General features: G+C 44.6%; 1 long non-coding RNA gene across 2 annotated transcripts in view; it reads left to right on the top strand.

Moving 5' to 3' along the window:
* The window catches only part of LOC120313467, a 94345-nt gene that overhangs the window by 45295 nt on the left and 24359 nt on the right, over positions 1-24691 (top strand). Inside the window, exon 3 of one of the 2 annotated variants that reach the window (XR_005558148.1) lies at positions 6818-7174. The exons of the other annotated variant lie outside the window; for it this stretch is intronic. This is a non-coding gene — a long non-coding RNA (uncharacterized LOC120313467). Of the gene's footprint in view, positions 1-6817; positions 7175-24691 lie in introns of those variants that run through there. 2 annotated transcript variants of the gene reach the window in all.

The following is a 24691-nucleotide window of genomic DNA, read 5'->3' as shown; positions in this document are numbered from 1 at the left end:
GACTAGTCTATTAAGCCTGACAGGAGTAGATTATCAGAAATTGGTAGACCTAGTCCATGGGTAGGCAACCTTGACTCTTTTATGACTCGTCGACTTCAACTCCCAGAATTCCTGAGCCAGCATGGCTCAGCTTAGAAACCTCTCCCTTTCCCCTCAGCGTGGCTGGCTCAGGAATTCTGGGAGTTGAAGTCCACGAGTCATAAAAGAGCCAAGGTGGCCTAGCCCTGCTTTAGGCCAACATCATAGTTTTTCTAAGGATTTCCATAGAAACAAAGCCCTGGGACAAACAAGAAGACATAGATGGAATTAAAGTTTGTTTCTTCCTGTTTTTTGGTTAGGTGGCACTCTGCCTGTGCTCAGAGGCATGTCCTTCAGAATTATGTGTTCTCGAAGTATGCATCCAGGGGACATTCAGGGTGACTGCTCTTTTGAGATCCCTCTTTCTCTCTCTCCACCTCCATGTGAATGAATTTGGAAAATGAATATAGATCTGTTTTAATGGAGAACATTAAGCGAGGCATTAAAATTCAGGGACTATTGTCTGAATCAAGCCTTTTTTCCATTACTTTGTGCTATTGTTAGGAACAGTTGAATAATGCTTTGTTCATGCAGATCTTGCTTTCCATTTGGCAAAAGGGGAGGGGGCTAGGAGGGAAAGATACCTATTCCTTAAGCTCCAAGAGTGAGTGTAACCAAATAATAGAATAACAGAGTTGGAAGGGACCTTGGAGGTCTTGTAGTCCAACCCCCTGCTCAAGCAGGAGACTCCATACTATTTCAGACAAGTGATTGTCTAGTCTCTTCTTAAAAACCTCCAGTGTTGGAGCACTCATAACTTCTGGAGGCAAGTTGTTCCACTGGATAATTGTTCTCACTAGCAGGATATTCCTCCTTCATTCTAGGTTGGTTCTCTCCTTGATTAGTTTCCATCCATTGGTTCTTGTCCTGCCTTCAGGTGTTTTGTATCTTCACATACTGATGGAGATGCCCTGTTTTCTCTGGGCAAGGCTTTTGGATCTGGCAAACCGGTCAGTTCTAGAGGAGATCAATCTTGACTGCTCTTTAGAAGGTCAGATCCTGAACTTGAAACTCAAATACTTTGGCCACCTAATGAGAAGGAAGGACTCACTGGAGAAGGGCCTAAGGCTGGGAAAGAATGAGGGCAATAGAAGAAGCAGATAACAGAGAATGAGGTGGCTGGATGGAGTCACTGAAACAGTAGGCATGAGCTTCAATGGACTCCAGAAGATGGTAGAGGACAGGAAGGCCTGCAGGAACGTTGCCCATAGGGTCGCGATGAGCCGGACATGACTTTGCAACTAACAACAACGGCTGCTGGAATTGGGTATGTCTAGTTTAATGAAGAGAAGGATGAGGGCGGACATGATAGCAGTGTTCCAATATCTCAGGGGCTGCCACAAAGAAGAGGCAGTCAAGCTATTCTCCAAAGCGCCTGGAGGCAAGACAAGAAGCAACGGATGGAAACTAATCAAGAAGAGAAGCAACCTAGAACTAAGGAGAAACTTCCTGACAGTTAGACCAATTAACCAGTGGAACAACCTGCCTCCAGAAGCTGTGAATGCTCCAACACTGAAGTTTTTAAGAAGAGACTGGACAGCCATTTGACTGAAATGGTGTAGGGTTCCTGCCTGAGCAGGGGGTTGGACTCAATGACCTCCAAGGTCCCTTCCAATATCATCATCATCATCATCATCATCATCATCATTATTATAGATGGTCAACATAGCCCCCTCCCTCTTGGAAAAGCCCTCCATCTTTCAGGCAGAAAGCAATAGCTTAATCAAGGCATGACCAAGGAGAAAATCATACCCTTAGCAGCATTGGAAAGGCAAGCCACTGTATATAAACAGAGAGCAAATTCCCCTGTCTTCTAGCATTGATGATGTTCCCTAGTTGGGTCATGAAATGTCTACAAGAAAACAACCCAGCTCAGAGAGCACCAAGGACCCCACACTTCACCCCTGAGCTACAAATACCTTCTGCGGACTTTCCTTCTCCTTTCCTCTGGCTCCACAAGCATCAGCAGAAATTGTTGGATGAAAACTTGCCACAATTTGATGAGAAGATTCCATAACATTGAACTTGCCCTGGAAGTGAGTTTCTGTGGGTGGCTTTGATCCCCAACCTTCCACCCCATGGCCTATCAGCCCAAATTAGTGTAAATTCTTTCCTGGCTCTCCTCCACCCTTAACCGTCCCGCCTTTCTTCTTTTCTCTCCCTTTCAAGGAGTTGAATTTGAGACTGTAATCTCCTTTGGGCCAGGAGCTACCCTCGGCTGCTTTTTAATCATCAACAATATGTCAATAGCACATAAATAAGGAGTAAAGCAGCACTTTTCTTGGGCACCACTTAACAGCTCGCTGCCCTCAACCTGGAGTAAAAAGCTTTTGTTTGCTCATTTCAGCAAAGGCTTGAAAGCATGTCCATCTGGTTGCATTTGCGGAGAAGGCGAGGGGGGTGGGACCAGTAGCCATGGCTTCTGTCTCCTGAGCAGATGTTTGTTTTGGCTATTGTGAAGTTGCAAAAAATAAATAAAAATGTAAAAAAAAAAAACCCCGATGCCATTAATCTGAACCTGCTTTGAGCAACATACTTTTTCTGCTTTGTAAGTTTTAAACCAGTAGACAAAAGAGGGGTTGGATATTTCTTTTCCAGCCCCTGCTGTCTTGAAATTAAAGCAGAAACGGATTGTTAAAGGCCTGAAGCTATGAAGTTGGCTGAACTGTGCATGCTGTCCTCAATTTACAACAGTTTATTTAGCGACACCCCCCCCCCCATCTTTTTTTTTTTTTTTACTATGTTCCCCCAGATCACAAGAATAAAGATCAGGAAAAGAAATACAGAAACAACGTTTCCTTCATGAACTTGAGTAACCCCAGTCATTCACAAAAGGGGAAACATGGACTCAAGGCTGCCTATTGACTAAAGGAGGCAGGCTAGAGGCAACAGACTAAAGATAACAGGATAAAATCAATTACATTTGCTTGACAGGATTACGACCAAGGGAAGCCAATACTTAAGACCCATCACAAGCCTTTGCGAAACAAGTAAAACCAATCAAATAATAAAAGCACACAAAGCAAGCCTCAACATTACAAAACATTACTTAGAACTAAGGAGAAACTTCCTGACAGTTAGAACAATTGACCAGTGGAACAACCTGCCTCCAGAAGCGGTGAATGCTCCAACACTGGAAGTTTTAAAGAAGAGACTGGACAGCCATTTGTCTGAAATGGTATAGGGTTTCCTGCCTGAGCAAGGGGTTGGACTGGATGACCTCCAAGGTCCCTTCCAACTTTATTATTATTATTATAAATACTGTAAACTGTATAAACATTCTTGCACTCACCGAGCTAGGATCTTGACAGACTTGAACATTGGGTGCTATCTAACAAAATGAAATTCAGTGGTGAAAAACGGAAGATTCTACATTTAGGCAAGAAAAACCAAATGCACAGGTATAGTATAGGTCAGTGGTGGCGAACCTATGGCACGGGTGCCAGAGGCGGCACTCGGAGCCCTCTCTGTGGGCACACGTGCCGTTGCCCCAGCCTTGCCTCCCCCCGCGACCCCCTCACCAGCAGCCCCCCTGGAGGAGAGTCACCCAGCGCAGCGCAGCGCAGCCAAGGACATGGCAGCCAGGCAGCGTAGACAAGACTCTGCCCTCACACCCCATCACGCACAGTTGATGCTACGGGGCACGGGCAGAGGGCATGGCTGCCATGGCGCTGCTGGGCTGCCTGGGCGACCTGCGGCGGGCCCTGGAGGTGGTGAGTGGCCCTGCGGACAGGCGGGGTAGGGGCGGAGTGGGGGCAGGGCCAGTTTTGGGGCACTGGGTCTCTAAAAGGTTTGCCATCACTGGTATGGGTGGTACCTTGCCCCATAGTATTTTATTTAAAAATAAAATAAATAAAATAAATAGTAGTAACTGTGAAAAGGATAATAATAATAGTAGTAGTAAAGTTGGAAGGTACCTTGGAGGTCATCTAGTCCAACCCCCTGCTCAGGCAGGAAACCCTATACCATTTCGGACAAATGGCTGTCCAGTCTCTTCTTAAAAACTTCCAGTGTTGGAGCATTCACCGCTTCTGGAGGCAGGCTGTTCCACTGATTAATTGTTCTCACTGTCAGGAAGTTTCTCCTTAGTTCTAGGTTGCTTCTCTCCTTGATTAGTTTCCACCCATAGGATCTCGGAGTCCTAGTGGACAATCACTTAGATATGAGCCAGCCGTGTGCTTCAGCTGCTAAAAAAGTCAACACAGTTCTAGGCTGCATTGACAGAGGGATAGAATCAAGATCACATTTGTTTATACTATTTTATAATGCCTTGGTAAGACCAACTTGGAATACTGCATCCAGTTATATAAAATATATATATATAAGATGTTGAGACTCTGGAAAATGTGCAGAGAAGAGCAAAAAAGATGATTCGTGGACCGGAGGCTAAACTGTAGAATTGTACAGTTGAGGAAGCTAGGTATGTTGAACCTAAAAGAAGGATTAAGGGGGGCATGATAACTGTGTTCCAGTTCTTGAGGGGCTGTCACAGATCAGGGGGTCAACCTATTCTCCAAAGCATCTAAGTGATAGGACAAGAAGTAACGGGTGGAAGCTACTCAGAGGGAGACCCAACCTGGAAATAAGGAGGAATTTCTTGACAGTGAGAATAATTAATCAGCGTAATGGCTTGCCTCCAGAATTTGTGGGTGCAAACCCCACACTTATTAACACTGACAATGTTACCTAGCTGGGTAATGAAACATCTGCAAGGAAACAACCAAGCTCAGAAAGAGCAAAGAACCCCACAGCTACAAATATTATCTTCTATTGGTGTTTGTATGTCCATCATATCCATCCATCCATCCATCCATCCATCCATCCATCCATCTTCTATTTAGATTAATACTAGACCAACAATCAAGCAGTAAACAACAGCCTAATCAAGGATCCCCCAAGGATCCTCCCATCAACAGTCACAGAACAAGCCATTTGTATATGAACAAAGCGCAAACCCTACTCTCTTGTAGCACTGATGATGTTATCTAGTTGGGTCATAAAATGTCTGGAAGAAAACCACCAAGTGCAGAGAGCAGCACGGTTCAATCCTGAGCTATAGAGATTCTTTTCTATTGGCGAGTATAGTTTGTAGAGAAAAGTATAATGTTTTCAGTCTTTAAGTTTAATTCAACTGCTTAACATTTTAAAGATTGTCCTTTTATTAGTTTCCTCTTTTAATTATCTTGTGCTTATCACTGATTATTTTGATGCTTGCTGCTTTGAGAACAAATACCGGGGAAGTGCTAATGCGAACAAAACACACAATATCATCAATGCAACAGAATAAATCAGATTTCAATGAAGAGTTGAGGGGATTAGCCTCGCAATTGGGCAAATGGATTTTTTTCCCCTCAGCATAGACCTTTTAGATGAACAGCTGATCAGTGGACTTTAAACTTTTGCAAAAAGCAAAATTCGAAACATTCCTTCAGGTTATAGGGAGTCCTCAACTCACCACAGTTCATTTAGTGACCGTTCAAAGTTACAATGGCATTGAAAAACATTTTTCATGCTTACGACCATTGCAACATTGCCATGGTCAAAATTCAGACATCTGGCAATTGGTTCATATTTATGACGGCCAACTTATGACTGTTTTTCACACTTACGACTGTTGCAACATCCCCACGGTCGTGTGATCAAAATTCGGGCGCTAGGCAACTAGCTGTATCACTAACTGTTCCAAGGCCACACTTGGAATACTGCATCCAGTTTTGGTCACCATGATGTAAAAAAGATGTTGAGACTCTAGAAAGAGTACAGAGAAGAGCAACAAAGATGATTAGGGGACTAGAGGCTAAAACATATAAGAAACGGCTGCTGGAATTGGGTATGTCTAGTTTAATGAAGAGAAGGACGGGGTGGGGGAGGACATGATAGCAGTGTTCCAATATCTCAGGGGCTGCCCCAAAGAAGAGGGAGTCAAGCTATTCTCCAAAGCGCCTGAAGGCAGGACAAGAAGCAACGGGTGGAAACTAACCAAAGAGAGAAGCAACCTAGAACTAAGGAGAAACTTCCTGACAGTGAGAACAATTAATCAGTGGAACAGCTTGTCTTCAGAGGTTGTGAATACACTTAACACTGGAAGTTTTTAAGAAGAGACTGGAAAGCCATTTGTCTGAAATGGTGTAGGGTTTCCTGCCTGAGCAGGGGGTTGGACTAGAAGACCTCCAAGGTCCCTTCCAACTTCTTCTTCTTCTTCTTCTTCTTCTTCTTCTTCTTCTTCTTCTTCTTCTTCTTCTTCTTCTTCTTCTTCTTCTTCTTCTTCTTCTTCTTCTTCTTCTTCTTCTTCTTCTTCTTCTTCTTCTTCTTCTTCTTATTATTATTATTATTATTATTATTATTATTTAACAACTGCAGTGATTCCCTTAGCAACTGCGGCAAAGAAGGTCGTAACACGGGGTAAAATTGACTTAAGAACGGTCCCACTTTGCAACAGAAATTTAAAGCTCAATTGTGGTCATATGTTGAAGGCTATCTGTGCTACCGATCTCGCTCTGGCTCTTATTTATTTATTTATTTATTTTAAGGAAGGAGAAGAAAAGAAGCAATTAATAATCCAGAGATGGAGCAATTTCTAATTATTTGTGACTAAGTCAGACAATGGTTTTGAACATCCCTGGGGATTTGGGACTGCCTATTTTATTAATTAAAGATAAGTTAAAATGCTGAGGATCTCTTGGCTGTACCACCACTGAGAATTGCTCCATTTGGGGTTTATTTATCTGTCTACCTCCAGATCAGCAACATTCAGCTCCTGTCCATAACTTTGGCGATAAGGAGAATTTATTATGATGATGGTTCCGTGCTTTGAGGATGCTGTTGCTCCCATTTATGAGCTGCTAAGACGCTTGTTCCTGGGGAGGAAAGCTATGGCAAATCTAGACAGCATACTAAAAAAGAGAGACATCACCCTGCCAATAAAAGTACATATAGTCCAGGCCATGGTTTTCCCAATTGCAATGTATGGCTGTGAAAGGTGGACCAAAAGAAAGGCTGATTGCCAAAGAATGGAGGCCTTTGAACTCTGGTGCTGGAGAAGACTCCTGTGTGTCCTCTGGACTGCAAGGCGATCAAACCGGCCAGTCCTAGAGGAGATCAACCCTGACTGCTCTTTAGAAGGCCAGATCCTGAAGTTGAAACTCAAGTACTTTGGCCACCTAATGAGAAGGAAGGACTCACTGGAGAAGAGCCTAATGCTGGGGAAGATCGAGGGCAAGAGAAGAATGGGACGACAGAGAACGAGGTGGCTGAATGGAGTCACTGAAGCAGTAGGCGTGAGCTTAAATGGACTCCAGAAGATGGTAGAGGACAGGAAGGCCTGGAGGAACATTGTCCATGGGGTCACCATGGGTCGGACACAACTTCACAACTAACAACAACAAGAGATGTAGGGTATCCATGATGAAAAGGATATCACCCATTTTTTTCCCCCACAGGGGTGTTGCAAACTTAGGAACCAAATTCTTTTGACTCTTTCACTGAAGACATACAGTCCCCGAAAAATGGAAGTGTTGAAGGGAAGGGAAGTCACATCTCATAACACCTAAGAGTACTGTATGATCTTATCAGAATATGTGAAGTGGACTGACTCCAACATCACCTCTGCTGCAAAGGTCCACCCTGAATTAAAAATAAAACATAAGAAGAAAGGTTGCAGGAATTGGATGTGTCTGGTTTAATGAAAAGAAGGACTAGGGGGGATATGATAGCAGTGTACCAATATCTAAGGGCTTGCCACAAAGAAGAAGGAGTCAAACTATCCCCCAAAGCATCTGAGTGCAGCAAAAAGAAGTAACAGATGGAAACTAATCAAGGAGAGAGTCAACCTAGAACTAAGGAGAAATTTCCTGACAGTCAGAACAATTAATCAGTGGAACAATTTGCCTCCAGAAGTTGTGGGTGCTCCATCACAGGAGACATTCAAGAAGAGACTGGACAGTCATGTGTCTGAAATGGTATAGTGTCTCCTGCCTGAGCAGGGATTGGACTAGAAGACCTTCAAGGTCCCTTCCAACTCTGTTATTCTGTTAAATCAAGGCAAAGAATATATCCAATATACTTTCCTCCTCCTCTTTTTTGCATAACAGCAAACCTGTGAGGTGAGTTGGGCTGAGAGAGAGACTGGCCGAAAGTCACCCAGCTTGCTTTTGTATCTAAGGAAGAGCTAGAACTCACTGTCTCCTAGTGATTGGCTCAGCCATGCAGCTGGCTTTTATGTTTAAGGCAGGATTAGAACTCACTGTCTCCTGGTGATTGGCCCAAGGTCACCCAGCCGGCTTTCAAGCCTGAGGCGGGACTAGAACTCACTGTCTCCTGATGATTGGCCCACCCAGCTGGCTTTCAAGCCTAAGGCGGGACTAGAACTCACTGTTTCCTGGTGATTGGCTAAAGATCACCCAGCTGGCTTTCAAGCCTGAGGCGGGACTAGAACTCACTGTCTCCTGGTGATTGGCTCAAGGTCACCCAGCTGGCTTTCAAGCCTGAGGCGGGACTAGAACTCACTGTCTCCTGGTGATTGGCTCACCCAGCTGGCTTTCAAGCCTGAGGCGGGACTAGAACTCACTGTCTCCTGGTGATTGGCCCAAGGTCACCCAGCCATCTTTCAAGCCTGAGGTGGGACTAGAACTCACTGTCTCCTGGTGATTGGCCCAAAGTCACCCAGCTGGCTTTTATGCCTAAGGCGGGATTAGAACTCACTGTTTCCTGTTGATTGGCCCAAGGTCACCCAGCTGGCTTTTATGCCTAAGGGAAGACTAGAACTCACCGTTTCCAGATGATTGGCCCAAAATCACCTAGCCAGCTTTCCTTTCTTCCTGCCTCCTACATTTGTACAGGTGTCCCACGTCAATTTTAAAGATCTTCTGGTGTCAGTTGTAGATATAAAATATGAAACATGACCTGAATCAATTGAAAAAGATTTGTCGTCAAAATGTCCATGATAGAATTCCAAGGAGTGCAGAGGAGGAAAGAAATTATATATTTCAGGACCCCTTGGATTAAGTGATATTTTATACGGTGAAAAAGGTGATTTAGGACTAGCTTGGAACTCGATTTTCACGTCCACCCAGGGCTCGCTATCTGACGCAGCTAAAATACGGTAATGAAACTCAGGGCAAATATTTTAATATCTTAATTCATTCAAATCAATTTCTTAAATGTATTCTCACCGCGAAAACATTAAGATGTATATTGTGAGGCCTTAAGGCTTAACAGTTGAATTAAATCTTCATTATTCTGCTATGCTTGCAAACTCTGAGCTTGCTGTCTCTCTAAAGTGGGCTGCAAGAATTTTAGATCTGAGCTATTTGGCAGCTTGAATGTCACATTTATCTTAATTAATGTGCAAAGTACTTGAGGTATTCTTGTAAGCCACTTTGATCTAGTAGCTGTGAGTTTCTGGAGAGCTTTAATAACTATTAAGGCCTAAGCTTGCAAGATCAAATCAGCTCAGCTCTTCTGTAACTGCACACCCACAATTTGCACGGGGGGGGGGGGCTAAGGTGTGTTGCAGAGTTTTGGTTTAACTCCAGCCAGCTCCAATCTTGGAGTGACGAAGCTATTTAGAAACGGAAGGGTGGTTTCAAAAACTTCCATGAAGAGGACAGAATGAAAGCAAACTCGGGGATTTGGATGCTCCAGAAGGAAGGAACTGTCAGGTGTCAACTGTCAACTGTTGGATGGATGGATAGATAGATAGACGGAGAGACAGACAGACAGACAAAGGGATAGATGGATGGATGGATGGATGGATGGATATAGAGACAGAGATAGATAGATGACAGAGATAGAGATAGATAAAAGAGAGAGAGAGGGGGAGGGAGGGAGAGAGAGAGAGGGAGGGAGGGATGGATAGATAGATAGATAGATAGATAGATAGATAGATAACGGATAGATAGATAGAGAGAGACAGAGACAGAGACAGACAGAGAGACAGATAGATGACAGATATAGGTAGGTAGGTAGGTAGGTAGGTAGGTAGATAGGTAGATAGATAGATAGATAGATAGATAGATAGATAGATAGATAGATAGATAGATAGATAGATAGATAGATTAGGATTAGATTAGATAGAGGTAGATAGATATAGGTGAAGGTTTTCCCTGTCCAGTCATATCTGACTCTATGGCACAGTGCTCATCTCTGTTTCTTGGTGAGGGAACCAGCGTTGTCTGAAGACATTTCCATGGCCAGCATGGCTATACGCCAAAGGTGCATAGAATGCTGTTACCTTCCCATCAAAGTGGTACCTATTTATCTACTTGCATTGCATGCAGCTGCTAGGTGGGCAGGAACTGAGGCAAGAAACAGGAGCTCATCCCATCGTACAGTGCTTGGTTCTAAAACCAGGGCTTTCCAGCTGACAAGATCAGTGTCTTTAACCACTGAGCCATCGCACCCCTAATAGACACACACGCTCACACACACACCTGTGTCCAGTTCTCTTTCCATCCACCCAAAGTGCAGTCAATATAACCAGTAGAGTAGAGCTGGTGGTGTTGCCCATTAACCCCTGCCATTGTTAAACAAGTAAAGGCCATTCTGGAGAGTTTACGAGACTTTCTTTCTTCCTCACCTTTTTCTTTTAAATCGGGCTTTATATTTTTCGCATTTCTTTGTGTTTTCTCCGTGATCAGGAAGGCACCGGTATTGATTCCAAAGTAGATTTATAATAGCTTCAGGCACCGGACACGGAATGCAAAGGTTGCTAGCTTCTCAAAGGCTGCCCTCATTGACGGAAATGTAGATATGATCCTCTCCTTCCTTTGAGCCCCGAAGCAGAACAATGACGGAGACATAAAGATCGACAGCCATCCTAAGCAACATGTTAGACTCGGAAGATAAAACCTAGACAGGTCTTGTTCCAGACACAATACAAAGGGCGATTCCTTGTGAACTTTGTTTAGAAATATCAGATGAGCTGGGGTTTTTTTTTAGCTAGGTCCTATGTCTACCACGTAGATGTGATTGTGGAGAGATTCAAAAAAAGTCAAGATGACAGCTGCAATAGGGTGATTGAAGCCTTACTCTTTATTATTTTTTTTATGTGTTGCACCTTGCTTTTTAATACCTCTCCCCCCCCCATAACTCCCCTGCCACTGGACTACCTGGCTAGATTCAGAAGAGTCTTGCTGGATCCTGGATGTTTCTTGATTTGAGGAATATTTCCTCTATGTTTTTTTTTTTGTAGGCTTACTCAATTGTTTTATGTATGGAGAACTGACTCATTGGGAGGGGCAGTCTTTTGCCCCTTAGTACTAAAGTGTCGTTTGTGTAAGCTGGAAAGTGGTAGTCACAGTTGCAGCAATGGATTGGGGTACAGAACACAGAATAAGAGAGTTGGAAGGGACCTTGGAGGTCATCTAGTCCAACCCCCTGCTCAAGCAGGAGGCCTTACACCATTTCGGACAAGGAGCTGTCCAATCTCTTCTTAAAAACCTCTGTTGATGGAGCACTCACAACTTCTGGAGGCAAGTGGATTGTTGATTGTTCTCACTGTCAGGACATTTCTCCTTAGTTTTAGGTTGCTTCTCTCCTTGATTAGTTTCCATCCGTTGCTTCTTGTCCTGCCCTCTTGTGCTTTGAAGAATGGGTTAATCCAGTGGTGGGATTCAAATATGTCAGCAACCGATTCTCTGTGTGGATGCCACTTCCGGAAGTCCATTCTGGGCCTGGGCAATAAAAAATTGGCTACCGGTTCTGCCGAAGTGGTGCAAAAGGGCTGAATCCCATCACTGGGTTAACCCCCTCTTTTTGATGGCAGGCCCTCAGATATTGGAAGATATCATGTCCCCTCTAGTCCTTCTCTTCACTAGACTAGCCATGCCCAATTCCTGCAACTGTTCTTCATATGTTTTAGCCTCCAGACCCCTAAATATCTTCGTTGCTTTTCTCTGCACTCTTTCTAGAGTCTCAAGACAAGTGACTATCATCCAGAGATCCAGCTGAAGTCAGTAGATCTGTGCTGAATATGGTCTCATTCTGATACCCTGAAGACACACATAATTGGGAGAGGAGAGCAGAGGAGGGGAGGGGAGGGGAGGAAGGGAGAGAAGAGGGGAGGGGAGGAGAAGGGAAGAGAAGAAGAAGGAGGAGGTGGAAGGAAGGAAGGAAGGAAGGAAGGAAGGAAGGAAGGAAGACATGCGCACACAGGAGCCAACAGTAACTGTTGAAACCCATCCTGACTAAATAATATCAGAAATGAGAGCAGCCTCTCCTGCTTAATCCAGGCACGGCAAGAGTCCCACTGCACTCTCGGTGACAGCTGTGGTGACATGTGATGGGGAGCTGCTGGCCCAGGAGAAAATGAAGGGTCATGCAAAGCACTTGTCAGAACACGCCATCTGTGCCCAGAAGCATCTGTGGAAAGGTCTGTCACCTCCAACAGCTCTAGATTCGCTGTTACAGCCCGTTGACCATGAATGTGGGTGTGTCTGAAGCTTGAGCAATTATAATAAATAAAAATAGAAGATAAACAGATTCTGCTTGAGTTCTAATTATCACATAATATCCTAGGTCCAAAAAGGAAGGAAGGAAGGAAGGAAGGAAGGAAGGAAGGAAGGAAGGAAGGAAGGAAGGAAGGAAGGAAGGAAGGAAGGAAGGAAGATAGGAAGATTTATTTTTTGTTCTTTTTTTACTTTTATTCCCCGGCTACATTTTTTGTTCATGGCATTTCATTAAACAAATTTGTTGTGTTAGACCACATGTAGGCAACCCAGATGTCAGGACAGTAGACAGAGCGCAGTGATCTGATTGACTGGCTCATCGGTTGCCATGGCTACCCTAATCAATCAGCAGTGACAGCAGGTGATGCTGGAGACAGGAGGGCAAGGAAGATGAAGGCAAAGACATCTAAAGCTTTATTAAAGGAACACAGAGATGTCTGCAAAGCAGGCCAGAAGATCAATGTACACAAGAAGAGCTTCCTGACACACACAGCAAAATACAAATTCTAGGCAACGAGACTCCGCAGTGATTCATGCCAGACTGCTAATGAATCTATTATGTTTTCCTCAATAGCCATGGACTGCAAGGAGGAACTTTCTGACACAGCTGGATAACCAGAAACCCAGATGAACTTGCATGGACTCGGCCAGTTATTACTCCAAAGACCCAGAGGAATAGAATCCTGCATTCTGCACAGTTGTATTCAATAGAAGAGAATCTCTGTAGCTCAGGCTGGACTGTGGGGTCCTTGGTGCTCACTGAGCTGGGTGGGTTTTTTTTTGCAGATGTTTCATGACCCAACCCGGTAACATCATCAGTGCAAGAAGGGAGAGGGGTTTGTGGAGAGGAGAAGGAGGAGGACTGTGGGGTCTCTGAGCTTGGTTGTTTTCTTGTAGACATTTCATGCCCCAACTAGGTAACATCATCAGTGCTGGAAGGGGATGGGGAGAAGGAAGATTGTAGAGTCCTTGGTGCTCTCTGAGCTTGGTTGTTTTCTTGCAGACATTTCATGACCCAACTAGGTAATATCATCAGTGCTAGAAGGGGGGGAGGAGGAGGAGGACTGTGGGGTCTTTGGTGCTCTCTGAGTTTGTTCTTGAAGACATTTCATGCCCCAACTAGATAACGTCATCAGTGCTAGAAGGGGGTTGGGAGGAGGAGGAGGAGGATTGTTGAGTCCTTGGTACTCTATGAGCTTGGTTGTTTTCTTGCAGACATTTCATGACCCATCATCAGTGGTAGAAGGGGGTGGGGAGGAGGAGGAGGAGGAGGAGGAGGAAGAGGAGGAGAGGAGGACCATGGGGTCTTTGATGGTGTCTGATCTTGGTTGTTTTGTTGCAGACATTTCATGACCCAACATCCTCAGTGCTAGAAGAATGCAGGGTTTGCTCTCTCTTTGCCCTGTCAGTGTTGCTGGGAGTGTTTTGGGTGGCTCCTTGATTAGGCTGTTTGCTGTTGTGTTCTATTGTAGAGTTGTAGTTGGAATGTGAGGAGGAGTTCTGAGATGAAGGAGAAGGCCATGGCCGACTGCAGAAGCTGGTCCTGCAAAAGCTGCCTTGCCAGAACCTTCCATATCTACTCCTCCACTGTTCTTCCTTCATTGTTCACCTACTTTCTCCAAGTTGATGCTTTAGCTGCAGAGACCATCTGGGCTTCATGGTGTCCCGTTCCTCCACCATTCCACTCCCCTGTGAGAAGAAGACCTACCCAAAGGAAGAACCCACCCTAGGGATCAACTCTCCTGGTCCCTGCTGGTGGGAGTCCCTCCTGCACTCAGCTCCCCCTGGCTCTGTCCAGGGTCCTGATGCCACCCCATCTCCTGCGTGGTCCTGCTGTTTGTCCTCTAGAGTTTTTGGCATGCCTGGTTGTGTTGTGTTGCCCCTCTACAGGACAGTTTTTTCTCTCCAGGCATCTCTTCTTCCCCTCTCACTTCTACCGCACTCTTTTGGTTGATGTAGAGCTTTTCTCTTAAGTTCTCCACTCTCCCTTTTAACCAACGCAAAAACCAGGTGAAGGTCTTCTTCATAAAGGACCTGTGAGCTTCAGATAGAAGGCAAGAAGAAATAGCAGAAGGAGATGGAGGGAGAAGGGAAAGAAGGAAGGAAGGAAGGAAGGAAGGAAGGAAGGAAGGAAGGAAGGAAGGAAGGAAGGAAGGAAGGAAGGAAGGAAGGAGCAGCAAGCAGCCTGGGGTTGTGGAGAACTATCCTTCTGGACAGCACTGTACAACATTTCTTGAATGCTGAGTATTTTTCAGCAAGTCCTATATTAAGAAAAATACAACTGATTAGTCAGGTCTGGTCTTTGGTTTCAGCTGTGTCCTGCAACTGCCCCCATGGCTGCACAAGTTGAGGTCCTTCCTAAGCTCCCAGGAAGCAGAAGACCCCAAGGTTGCAGCTTGGACCCTCTCTCTGTGGTCACCGGGGTCTGTAAGCAACCTCCCTCGTACTTGGCATTCACAGCAGAGAGAGAGAGAGACAATTCTGTTCTGCATCTAAACAAACCAATTGCATATTAAAGGCAGGCAGCCTCTCTTGGAAAGCCGAGAATGTCAAGCCATTAGAGATCTGTCACTAGCGATCCTGGAAATGAGATGCCAAGGAGAATGGCGGGCCCGCGGCTAATGAGATGGCGGGAGGGCCAGCCATGCAAGGAGAGAGGCTTCGCCTAGCAGCTGAGGGTCTCTTTGCTGGGATGTGATGGGCCAAGATTTGTGCAGGGGTGGGTGGGTGAATCCATCAGTGGAGAACAATGAGTGGGGCTGAACCTTGGCTCAGGGAATGAAATTTGCAGGGAAATTGAGACTAGATTCGTTCAGAAACCAAACCTGGTCACACACAGATCGCTTGCTTGCTTGCTTGCGTGCTTGTTGCTTGCTTGCTTGCTTGCTTGCTTGCTTCCTCCCTCCCTCCCTCCCTCCTCCTTCTCCTGCTCCTTCTCCTCCTCCTTCCCTTCCTTCCTTCCTTCCTTCCTTCCTTCCTTCCTTCCTTACTTACTTACTTACTTACTTATTGCATCCTTGGTGTTCTCTGAGCTTGGCTGTTTACTTGAAGATGTTTTATTACCCAACTGGGTAACATTGTTAGAGTCTAGCACAGTCCTCCTCCTCCTCCTCCTCCTCCTCCTCCTCCTCCTCCTCCTCCTCCTCCTCCTCCTCCTCCTCCTCCTCCTCCTCTTCAAACCCACTCTCTCTTAGCACTGATGTTGTTGTCTAATTAGGTAATGAAATGTCTGAAAGAAAACCACCAAGCTCAGAGACCACCAAGGACCTCATATGAGCTGGTTTAATATCAATGGTCTGACTAGCAAACTCAACAAAACGAACCCTTAAGCCAATTAAGTCCCAAAAGGTACGACTTTATTGGATACACCATCTTGGAATTGAAGAAGCAAAACCAGCTCTTGTTTTTCCCATGTGAAAACTTGCCTAGTTAAACAATAGCTTCCCTTGTCCCCACCCCTCGGGCGTTCATATTGTCCAATAGTAAAACCTCTTTATGTTATTGGAACAGTCCACTTGCATTAGGGACTTTGGTGTTTTGCAGGCTCTCACAGTTCATGAATGGCTTCTGTTTCCCCCCTTTGCTTCCCCCCCTCTCCCCTTTTCGTTGGTAAGTTGATTAGTGGAAGAATCTAGAAGGCATATATCCCAAAGATGCTTTTTCACAAGGCAACTGGACTTTCTTGTTTTTCTCTGAAGACATTTTGCTTCTCATCCAAGAAGCTTCTTCAGCTCTGACTGGATGGTGGGGAATGGAAAGATTTACACTCCTTGCAGACAGCTGGTCATTTGCATTCTTTTAGAGCAGTGGTTCTCAACCTTTTTAATGCCGCGACCCCCAACCGGTCATAAGTCGAGGACTACTCAACCGGTCGTAAGTCGAGGACTACTCAACTGGTGCAGCACCGTTTGCAGAATGGGACTTTTGGCGGGCTCAGCAGGGCAGAGACAGCCTGGACAATTCCTATTGGCTTTTGAAAGCCAATAGAATTAGACTCTATTCAAGAGAGTCTATTCTATTGGCTTTCAAAAGCCAATAGAATAAAAGGGAGTAGCACAGCTAAGGAAAAGGGGGAAAAATGGCAGACTGCGTTGTTTGGCGACCCCCGTGAAATGGTCATTCGACCCCCAAATGGGGTCCCGACCCACAGGTTGAAAACCACTGTTTTAGAGAGTTGTTAGTGCTACCTGGAGGCTTATCTGTGTCGCCAGGGTCACCTGAGTGCAAGTGGCTGTGGAGCCTTCTTGGAACTGCAGAAAGGACTGTGTTGTAGACTGGAGATAGATGATGTCGTATCCCTCCCCCTCTGTTGAGGGAGGGCTGTTCAGCTTTGACCTAGATGGCTTCTTTGACCCCTCTTTCAAACCAGCGGTCCTCTCTGTCCAAAACATGGACTTTGCTGTCTTCCAAAGAGCGGCCTTTGTCTTTTGAATGCAGATGGATGACTGAATCTTGTCCTGATGGGTTTGCTCTCCTATATATAAATATATAAATATAAATCCTTCCAACCTCCACCATTTAGTCAGAACTGAAGAAGTTTCTTGGATAAAAAGTGAAATGTCTTCAAGGGAAAAAAAAGTCCAGTTGGCTTTTGAAAGAAAGCACCTTTGGGATAACCAAGATCTGGATGACTGAGCCTCTCCATAGACATTCTTATGATTTGAAAATTAGACTTTGGCTGAGGCATCCAACAACTGCATTTGCACTCCTGGCAGGTGTATCAACATCCTGCGGTCTCATATTGAGCTCTCAACGAGCTTATTCCCCCTTTTGTACTGGAGCATTTCATTTCTGTCTGCTGCCTGCAGAGTTCTGCCTTTGCCTGGGTTATATTTCATTCGGTTACTTTCAGCTCATTTCTCCAAGTGATCACAATGGAATGTCTGAATTTTATTTCTGTTTTCGAGGGCATTAGCTATCCAATCCAATGATAAACGACAACTAACACAACAAGAGGATTCTTTTGTGAAGAAAACAATTGGAGTAATGGCTTTAGCAAACCTTTCTTTGCCCGCTCGCTGTTCATTTTATTGAACGGTATATAGGTGCACGTTATTGGGATTCAAATTAAGAATGGGAAATCATATGAACTTGATTCTCTCAACAGGAGCATTTATTCTGAAGACCCTTGTTGCTCTTCCTGTGCATTTATTGTCACAATTCAGATTACCATCTGTGAATCAGGAAAGGAGAAGAAAAAAAGAGGAGGAGATGGAGAAGATGAAAGAGGAGAAGATGGAGGAGATGAAGGAGGAGGAGGAGGAGGAGCTTTGGAGTACCTGATAAAATCATAGGGCTGAAAGTGACCTTCGAGGTCTTGTAGTCCAACCCCTGACTAAGCAGGAAACCCTATATACTTCTGTACAAATAGCTGTCCAATCTCTTCTTGAAAATCTCCAGCGATGGAGCACCCACAACTTCTGGTGGCAAGCCATTCCACTGGCTAATTGTTAATTGATAGATTGTTTTCACTATCAGGAAATTCCTCCTTAATTCTAGGTTAGGTCTCTCTTTAATAAGCTTCCACCCATTATTTCTTGTCCTGCCTTCCGGGGCTTTGGGCAGTAAATTGACCCTCTCTTCTCTGTGAGAGCCCCTCAGGTGCAAGAAGACTGCTATCAAGTCCCCACTGAACCTTTTGTTGCTGTTGCTGTTAGACTAGACATAGCTCCTTCAACCATTCTTCATAGGGTTTAGCCTCCAGACCTTTTATCATCTCTGTTGCTCTTGTCTGCACTCTTTCTAAGGCCTCTGCATCTTATTTGTATTATGGTGACTGGAACTGGATGATAGAGGAGGAGGAGGAGGAGGAGGAGGAGGAGGAGGAGGAGGAGGAGGAGGAGGAGAACAATTATGGGGTCCTTGGCACTTTCTGAGTTTGGTTGTCTTCTTGCAGACGTTTCATGACCCCACTAGGTCACATCATCAGTGTTAGAATGTTGTGGGGGGTTTGTGGAGAGGAGGAGGAGGAGGAGGAGGAGAATTATAGGGTCCTTGGCAATCTCTGAGTTTGGTGGTCTTCTTGCAGACGTTTCATGACCCATCTAGGTCACATCATCAGTGCTAGAAGATGCTGGGGTTTGTGGAGTAGTAGTAGTGTGGCCTCACCAGGGGTGGTTTACCAAGACTCCTAGTTCCCTCTCATAGGCTGTTCTGTTGAGCCAGATACTACTTATTCTCTACTGTGCATTTGGTTTCTCCTGGCTAAGTGCAAAATCTGACTTTCTGTCCCAATGAACCGCATCTGGTGGACCCTGCTGGTGGAACCAGTGAAGGCCCGATCCTGTTCTCCTTCCTTCAAACTGTATCATCCCTGTGTGACAGGTCTTCTCATCCCTTATGCCAAGTCTTTACAGGTGCTCTGGCTTTTTATTACCTTGAGATACAGTCGATACCCAGTGCTTGGCAAGGTTTCTGCCGTTGCCATGGTTACAGCTCTACCTTGAAGCACCACAATTACTCTCCCCCCCCTCCCGCTCCCACCCCACAGTGGGCTTCTCCCGCCTTGTGCCCTGCCTGCAGGGTCGCCTCCCCATGAAAGTGTCCCTAATTGAGCGTGAAATGCGATGGGCCCAAACTGTACCATATAATTTATGCGGAATTAAATAGTTCTAAGATGCTCTTTTGTCAGTCTGGGGTCCATTTTTGACCGCTCCGGCTGAACTCTCCTGAATTAGCCTGTCGATGTGAAAATCTGGAGCCTGTTTGGCTGAGGACTCGGATCATCAGATATCTCTTCCTTTTTGACAGTGAAAAGGAAGAGTGATTATGCAAAAAAACCCAAAAAACCAACCAGGATGCAGCTCACTTTTTCAACCGCGCAACCAACATTGTCCTTTCCAAGGATGTTGGGTGGAATTTTTGTGCCTGTGTTTGTGTGAATGTCAGCTTGAACCTCGTCTTCCTGGGTTAATTTGCAAATTGGAATGCAATTATCTATTCTCTCATCCTTCCCAAAGAGTTTCAGAGTTTTTTTTTTTTTTAAGTACAAAAATAGATCTTTAGATGGTGTGTTTTGCAGGGAGGAAAAAGCATGTTTTAAGCAGGGCTCGGGGATGCATTTTCATATGGAATTGGTTTTTTTTTTTTAGAACTTGATCATTTTTTAATTGTTTTTTGTTGCTGTTTTTTTTAAATAATTTTTTATTTTTTCCAAACTCTCCCCCATACATATACCGTGATATTTATCAGATGTTAACATACATTCTTTTTACATTCATATATAAGATACTTTTAATAAAATGAAATAATATATACACATGACTTTTGGTGTTGCTCGCCCATTTCCCCTTTCACTGTATCCACATTCCTTCTTCTCTACCTTCTTTCTCCCTTTCTTCTCTTCCCTACTTCCCTCTTCTTCCTCTCCTCTTCTCTTTCCTTCACCACTCTCCTCCCCTTTCTCCCCACTTCTCCTCTTCTCCTCCAACCTTCCTACTTCCTTCTCTCCTCCTTTACTCTTTTCTCTCTCCTCTCCTTTCTTCCCTCTCATCCCTCTTCAGATACAATTCAGGGGTAATGTCCGAGCAACTCCTCTCTCCAAATTTCCCTATCTGTATTATATACAATAAGATTAATTTTCTCTTACATTAATACTTCTATTTATCTAACTTTCTCGGTATATACTTCTATAAATATTTATACAACCTCCAGTTATTCAATAATGTGTCGCCTGGGTCTCCCTCCTTATCTGCTCCTTCTTCTTCCACCTAAATTGATGTTAACTATCTTTTCAGCCAATCATAAAAAGTTCCCCAGATTTCATAGTAGTCTGACTCTGTCTTATCTTTAATTGTCATTATTAGTCTATTCATTTCTGCACATTCCAGTATTTTCCCAACCACCTCTCCCTCTGGGGGGGCTTTCAGTGCTTTCCAATTTTGTGCAAACACAATCCTGGCTGCCATAATTATATGAACAATTAAATATGTTTTCTCTTTATTGTATTTCCCTGGTAGAATACCCAACAGGAATATTTCTGGTCTTAGTTCTATACGTTGTTGTATCATCTTTTCTATCATATGGAATTGTTAAAGCGGAAGATGAATGTAATAACGAAGCCAAGTGAGCATATGAGGAAACACATGTGAAATGGAATATTATCAGAATTTGTTTAGACACTAGTTCCTTATTCAATATGTTCCTCAATAATGAAGGTATCTCAGTGCTTCACAAGAGCCCCAGGAATACAATACAAAAAACGCCGCTATGAACTCTACCGTCTAGGCAAGCGACAATTAAATGAGATTTTAGATTTAATATCAGACTTGATCCAAAACAGTGCAATTTAATTTTAAATTGTAGAAGTTCAACAATGTACAACGCCAACAAGTTAAGTTCAGTAAACCTGGATCATTTGTATATCTAGCGAATAGGGGATCTAGGACAACTCAGTGCTGCCAACTCACCATGGGACAACTCACTGTGGCACAAGAGTTACGCTAATATCCAAGACATGATGAAATAGAATCATTAAAGAAAAGATGCCAAAGAGGGACAAAATAAATGTGAATGACAACAATTAAAATGTTTTTAAAATTATTTTAAATACTTAAATTGAGAGAGTTGGCCATGGCGAGTTGGCCATGGTGAGTTGGCCATGGTGGCTGTGGCAAGTTGGCTGTGGTGAGTTGGCCATGGCAAGTTGGCCATGGTGAATTGGTCATGGTGAGTTGGCCATGGTGAGTTGGCTGTGGTGGCTGTGGCAAGTTGGCCATAGTGAGTTGGCCATGGTGAGTTGGCCATGGTGGCTGTGGCAAGTTGGCTGTGGTGAGTTGGCCATAGCAAGTTGGCCATGATGAATTGGCCATGGTGAGTTGGCCATAGTGGCTATGGCAAGTTGGCCGTGGTGAGTTGGCCATGATGAATTGGCCATGGTGAGTTAGCCATAGTGGCTGTGGTGAGTGGATCGTAGTGAGTTGGCCACACCAAGTTGTCCCATTTTGCTAATAGGAGGTCTGATCATGATGTCTGGAAACCGATGGGATTTGAAGATGGGGAACAGATAAATATGGTAAGTCCAAAAATAGGCATATTGAAGGTGAACGAAGCAGCAAACAAAGAAACCAGGATGGAATCACTGAAGGGTAGAAGAGTCATCCATTAGACTGTCTGGACATACCTCTCTCCTTTCCATTTTTCCCAGACTTAGATGATGGGTTTTAGCAAACATTTGAGGTCCAGGAAGTATTCTACTTAAGACCTGTGCTTGGCTATAAATCTGGCCTAAGCAACCTTAGAATCATAGGCCTGAAAGGGATCTTGGAGTCTGATAGTTCAATCCCCTGCTCAAGGCAGGAGTCCCCATACTATCCTGGAGAAATGACTGTCCAATCTTTTCTTGAAAACCTCCAGTGATGGAACACCCACAACTTCTGGAGGGAAGTCATTCCATTGATTAATTGTTCTCACTGTCAGGAAATTCCTCCTTACTTCTAGATTGGATCTCTCATTATTGATTACTTCTGGCCCTGCCCTCAGGTGCTTTAGAAAATAACAGAATAACAAAGTTGGAAGAAATCTTGAAGGCCTTCTAATCCAACATCCTGTTCAAGGCAGGAGACCTTATACCTTCTGGACAAATGGCTATCAGCGTCTTCTTGAAGACATCCATCAATGGAGCACCCACAGCTCCAAGAGGCAAGCTCTTCCACTGGTTAATTGTTCTCACTGTCAGGAAATTCTTCCTTACTTTTAGGTTGGATCTCTCCCAGTGAGCTTCCATCTATTGCTTCTTGCTGTGCCCTGTGGTGCTTTGGAGAATAACTCAAGCCCCTCTTCTCTGTGACAGCCCCTGAAGTAGTAGAAGACAATTATCATATCCCCCCTAATCCTTCTGTTGTTAGACTAGACCAAGGGATGGGGAACCTTGGCTCTTTTATGACTTGTGGACTTCAACTCCCAGAATTCCTGAGCCAGCCAGGAATTCTGGGAGTTGAAGTCCATAAGTCATAAAAGAGCCAAGGTTCTGCACTCCTGGGCTAGACATACTTAGTTCCCTCAACTGTTCATCATAAGATTTAGTCTCCAGACCCCTGATCACCTCTGTTGCTTTTCGCTGTACTCTGCACTCTTTTTAGAGTCTCTAGGGTCTTGAATGAAGAGTGTCTGTTTCTCTGCTCCTTCTTCTCTAATCTCTGATCCACAGCCTGACCCATTGCTTTCTCTTGTGAACCCCCTATTGTGGGCTCCTTCCACCTCCTTCCCTTCTCATGGTTCAACCACAACACAACTGTAAACCTCAGTCCAAATGTGGACCTCTTTCCTAGACTTACTTCGGACAACTTCGCCCTTGTACATTAAATACTTCTTGTAGGAATGTTGCTGAGAAAGTTAAGATCCCTGAAGACAACCCCTCAAATTTTCTTAGGTTTCCCAGGAATGTTCTCCCCCAAAAAACAAAAGTTAAAGCTCAGTTGTGTGGGCCATTTCTCCTCTGGGTGGGAGCAGGCCCAGGAGTTCGCCCTCCGAGTTCCCATCTTCAGATCCCATCTGTTACTGGAGTGGGGAACTCCAAAAACCTGGAGAAATTGCTACCATGTGTCTCCATCACCTCCCGGAGATTAGCCCCAGATGGGGAGAGCGGAGGGGGAGGGAGTAAAGGGGCTCCTTTTCACATCCATTTGCATTCTACGTTTGATCTAAATTTATAGCAGACATCTTGAAAATATATGCGACAAGGCAGGAGATAGATTTCAAACATCACCCAAACTGGCTACTTCGTGTGTTATTTAAAATATATGGACAGGATCATTAGGGGATGGACACACCCCCCCCACAAACCCACTTTTGTGTTTCAGCATATGGCGGTAACTTTTTCCAGCGTGTTCTTCCGGTTGCGCTCACACCGGGGTGTGGGTTTTCTCGCCAAGGATCTGCTGTCTGCAATGTTTCATCAGCTGCGGTGGGTGGGCAGAGCAAGGGGCTTTTCCATGCTCGGGGAACAGTGTGCCCAGGGGTGGGGGGCTTTTAGTGGGGGTGGGAGGGTGTCTTACATGCCCAGCCTGACCACAAGCCCCCCCCCATCCTGACCAAAGAGTCTGAGGCCAACAAAGGAGGGTGCGAGGAGGGGTGTTTCCCCCTTTATTGCTTGCTGAGCACCCCATGAAGGACTTGGAGCACATTAAAGACCAGGCAGGCTGTGGGAGCGTCAGATGTTGTGGTCTGGAGTCATGCACTCAACTTGCTAATTGGGTTTTGTCACTAATTGGTGGTTTGCTTTTCTTTGCTGTGCTTTAATTGTGGTTCAGAAGATGGGAGGCAGCTATTTAATGCAGCCACCCATAGTGGGGTTTTGCAGGCAGGCTGGGTTTTCCAAGCCACACTTCCTCATCTAGCCTTGAGAATTCAGGAACTATCAGAGCAGCAGGAAGCTATGTGAAACTTTTTTGTCTCTTTCTCTCTCTCTCTTTCCTTCTCTCTCTTCTTTCTTTCTTTCTCTTTCTTTCTTTCTTTCTCTTTCTCTCTCTCTTTCCTTCCTTCCTTCCTTTCCTCTTTCTCTTCTCTCTTTCTTCCTCCCTTTCTCTCTCTCTGTTTTTCCCTTTCTTTTTCACCCTTTTCTCTTTCTCTTTTTTCTTTTCTGTCTTTCTCTCTTTCTCCCACTCTCCCTCTCTTTCTTTCTTTATCTTTTTCTATCTTTCTTTTCCCCTCTTTCTTTCTCTCTTTTTCTCTCATTCCCTTTCTCTCTCTCATTCTTTCTCTTTTCTTTTTCTCTTTTTCTTTTTTCCTTCTTTCTTTCTTTTTCTGTCTCTTAGGATTCACTCTCTCCCTTTCTTTCATTCTCTCTCTCTGTGTTTCTCTTTTCTCTTTTTCTTTTAGATCCCCACCCTCTTTCTCTCTCTCCTTATGTGTGCCTATATGAGGGCTAGAGTAGAAAAGGCACTTGAGGACCCATATGTACAGTTCATGTTCATTACAGGAATCTGAAGAAAATCATCCTGGTCAGATGGGTGTCCAACGTTTGCCTGAACTCATCCAAAATAACAGAGTAAATTGAAGTTGGAAGGGACCTTGAAGGTCTTCTAGTCTGACCCTCTATCCAAGGAGGAGATCCTATACTATTTCAAACAAGTGGCTGTCCTTAAAAGCCTCCAGTGATGGAGTACCCTTAACTTCTGGTAGGCAAGTCATACCACTGAATAACAGAATAATAGAATTGGAAGGTCTTC

This window comes from Crotalus tigris, unplaced genomic scaffold (genome assembly GCF_016545835.1).
Source record: "Crotalus tigris isolate CLP2741 ecotype Arizona unplaced genomic scaffold, ASM1654583v1 scf7180000018684.1183181, whole genome shotgun sequence".
NCBI classification, from domain to species: Eukaryota; Metazoa; Chordata; class Lepidosauria; order Squamata; family Viperidae; genus Crotalus; species Crotalus tigris.
Note: the sequence above shows the minus strand (reverse complement) of the source record. Positions and strands in the feature narration are given on the sequence as shown.